Genomic DNA, 4218 nt, shown 5'->3' with positions numbered 1-4218 from the left:
CTTTTTGTAGCTGTTGCTGTCTCACTGATTATACAACTATACCTTGAACTTGAACCTGCAGACTTCACTATGATGCTTCTGTTGATTATTTAAAATTTTGGAATTGATGGAAGAATCCCAGAGACAACCCCAAACATATGTTGGAATAATTTGAATCCTAATTTTTATAATAAATAATGTTTGACCTATTTGATGTTGCATGCATATGTTGTTTTCCTTTTAAATCTATTGAATCATATTATGGTTCCAGCTTTATTTATTTATTTATTTATTTATTTTTTAAATAAGTATAAGGTCAAATATATGATGAGTTAAAATAACCTCTACTTATGACAGGTTTGGTATTTATGTTGATGTCTAAAAGAGAAAGTACAGTGCCCGGTTTTTCTTTCTTTCTTTTCTTTTCTTTTTTTTTTTTGAAATATGAAGTTTTAACCGTGAGTCACATAACTAGCCCTAGAGCTACAAAACTACAAGTCCATGTAGCCAAAATCTTAATGAATATGGACAGACAGACAAGAAATTGCAGCCAAATAAAAGAATAATAAAGGCATCTAAACCCTAACAAGTCTGCCTTTGTTCTTCCACTCCACCCACCAGAAGTTGGCTGTGTGAAAGCAGGCATTGTTGCAGCTTTGAGGGCAGCTCTGAGAGTTCCATGCCCACCGGCCTTCAATCACATGGGATGTCTGAGTTTGACAGTATAAAGTCTTTCTTCTAGAACAAAATAAGACCCCTAAGCAATAGTGGATGAGCTGTTAGTAAGCATACAGTCCACAGGGAGATAGACCAAGCATGGTAGTATACAGTACGCAGAAAGTGTTGGTTAGGGATGAGACAATAGAACAGTGAAAACATTACTGGATGCTGCAATACACTCAAAATTCTTACATTTACTGATAGAAGTAAATTGCATCTATTAATTTTGTGCTGCAGAGCTCCAGTTGACTTAACACAGAAGCAGAAATCAAGTTCATGAGAGAAGCGAGAAGTAGTGTTCAAAATGGAAAACAGTTGAACAACCCCAATCAAAAGTATTGATTGATACAAAAGATATCAAAAGAATTTCTCCTCCTCACGCAGAACCTGAAGTAATTGACTCCCTCCTGCTCCTACAAGACACCACAGTTATTGCCTTCTCTCTCTTTGCAGCGGCCTCTATTTCCAGTCATCTGGCTGTGCCCATCCTTTGTTTTGGTTCACTTTTCCGAGGGGCTCGGCGAGGACTGGCGGCGCGCCCACAGAGGAGCTGTGAGGTGGCTCTGCAGCCACTGAATCGAGGGCAAGCCGTTTGCTCACCGGCAGCCTGGAAGGATTAATCCCAGCCTTACGGGAAGAGGACACCGCCGGTTTCTGCCTTGGCCTAATCAATAGGCAACATTCTTTCCAGCATAGCAGTCAATACGCAACACTTAAGGTGTCTAAGGAAACTAAAGAACACCAATAATTGTTATTAATGCCTTGGATATCCCCAAGCACTGCATTTCAGAGTAATTCCCATCTAACAGACCTTCAGCCATCACACACACGTCCCACTGATGCCCTCTAAGCTCCAGGAGACTGTAAAAATATGCACCGACAGGTCGAGAAGAAGACAGCAAAGTATTTACTGAGAGGGCCTGTTTTATTCAGAAGGTCTGCTCTGCTTTTGGTGTGCATGTTTAGGCCATTTTTGAGCATTTAGATATGTGTTTTTAATGACCGCTGCTGTTTTGACCACATGCTGGGAAGCTGTGTTGCTCGTGGAGCGGCATCAACCTTCAAAGTGCCTTAAAAGAAGCTGCACATTTCCTTGCCTCCTCGAACAATGTCGTTTCTCACAGTGCAAGAAAGGTATGGGTTTTGTTCCCGTTTGCAGCTGCTTTACACGTTCGGCTGCTCAACAAAAGAGCCGGGGCCACATTCGTCCACTGTTTCCGGAAAAGCGGAAGCTCATCTTGACTCGGTGCACAATAAATTATGAATGTGAAGAAAACGTCGCGCTCGGCTTGGTTTTGTCAAATGTTTCAACTACCTAACAGTGTTACCACTTCGGTTTACTGCTGATCGAAAAAAGAAATTCCTTGAAGCAACAAAGAGCACAACTCCCAAGATTGACTCACCGTAAGTATCTACTTCAGCGCGGACCCACACTGACCTGAATGGATTTTTAAATCACATTCCATTATGGTGTTTATTCAATTTAAAAAGCACAAGGTTACAGTTCACTGGTTTTAAGCAGTCTCCCTCCACAAGGCCTAACACGGAATATATGTTGCAAGGACACTCGCTGCCATACTCAACACGCGGGCATTGATTGTGCGCTGCAGCCGGTTAGACAGCATCTGAAGGCTTCTCCGTGAGCTGCGGTGCCCCAGCCCGAGCAGCCCACTCCACATTCCATACCAAGTCGCTCCAGCCGCGCAAAGTGAAGGACGGCTAACGACAAGCATACATTGCCTCCTGTTTCCATCATAAACAACATGGGTTGAGGGCCGGTGAAGGTAGGGGACCGAGGTGTGTGTGTGTGTGTGGGGGGGGTTTACATTCGAAATTCAATTCAAGTGAAGGCCATCCCCAGCAGGGTAGGAGGGGGGGGGTTGAAGGGGTGGAGATGAGAGGAAACTCAACTGAAGTTTCCACTGGGCCTGCTGCGCTCCTAATGCAGCCTTGGATGTAATTGGGTCCCAGAAGGCTGTTCATTATCGGGGGTGAGCGAGGCAACAAAACAGAAAGGGACGGAAGGAGAAAGAAAATGTCTCATTCTTCGCTCCATGCCTCCGTCCCAGCACTATTATGGGACAGGAGTTAATTAAAAGAGCAGTTGATGCCACTGTTTTTCTCATCAATCTCACTTGTGCTCTTATTAAGTTTGTAATGACAGCAGAGCTTGTCCCCATCCGCCACCAGACACACAGCAAGGGGGGGTGAGAGAGAGAGAGAGAGAGAGCGAGAGATGCAGGGAAGGGGTGGGGCAATTAATGGAAGGGACAGTACATCTCAACAAATCTCACAGCGGTCAACAACTAGCATCCGCCATAATCTTTCCATCACATCTCGGGGTGAGGACAGACATGAGAGCGGTGCTTTTTATGAGGAGGCCGTGTCTTTTTGCAGGGGTGTGGCGGGAGAGGAGCTCATCGCAGAGGTGTGGCTTTGCACCCCTAATCCTGTGGCTCCTATCTCCATCGCCTTGGAGGCCATTTTAATTCCCTCCATCATTACAGGGACCTTCCCTGGAAAGCTTTGGTAAAGGTGACTGCTGACACTGTCATTCACAAGGACTATTTCAAAATGTCAGCCCATAGCCGAGATTTGTCTCATTAAAGTTGGTGGAGTCCATTATATCCATCCCCTCCTCTGCCTGCCACACTCAATCAAGACGACTTGGCGAATTGACAGGTTCGAGGGAACACTCATAATCATCCTTATTTGCATAAGGGTTACAGCAAGACAGGGAATAACACTGACCAACAAGAAAGGATTATGGCAGAGGGATTCTGCCGCTGCACGGCTCCGAGAAACCGCCAGCTAGTTGTTGCACACCACTTATGAAGAAATCACAGCTAAGCCAGCTTCTTTTTTTGTCTCTCCTTCCAAACGGTTGCCAACGAGTAAGAGAGGTTTTCAGCTAAAAGGCATCGCGAAATGTCAGCGTAAACATGATGAAGACGCTGGTGCACCACGCGGGCTTTTGTTCGGAGCTCTTGTGACCTGAAGATTTACATGCAGCTTCAATAAAGCCAGACACAAGATCCACCCACATAGCCTGCCTCCTCATCTGGAGCACATCAACATCTTTACAGCGGAGAGGATCCAAAGCCGTGGGATCATTCATGTAGATCTGTGACATCTGAGTAAGGGCGGGATGGACTCCGTCTTTTTGTTTCGCTCTGATCAGTTTTACTTGCCTCAGCTCACAACCGTGCAGCTGAGAAACCCAAAAAAAAAAAAAAAACAACAACCAGGGCTTACAATTCATTATGACCACCTCAGTTCTACAGGCGAACCGAAGATTTCTCTTTGAGCCTTGTGCAACCAAGAATTTTCACCGACTAGCCCGTCACATAAATGGAGAGAAAAGGCTTTGAGTCTGTTTAGGAAAGACTCTTGACCCGGTAAGGTCATAGTTCACAATTATTACAAAAGTGCCCCAGATCAGTCACACTGAATAATATCTGCCTGGTAAATGACTGGATAGTAAAAGTGTGTGTGAAAGTAAAACCTGAGAACAGCGAA

This window comes from Myripristis murdjan, chromosome 3, assembly GCF_902150065.1.
Source record: "Myripristis murdjan chromosome 3, fMyrMur1.1, whole genome shotgun sequence".
NCBI lineage: Eukaryota > Metazoa > Chordata > Actinopteri > Holocentriformes > Holocentridae > Myripristis > Myripristis murdjan.
The sequence above is the reverse complement of the archived record's forward strand: the minus strand, read 5'-3'. Positions refer to the sequence as shown.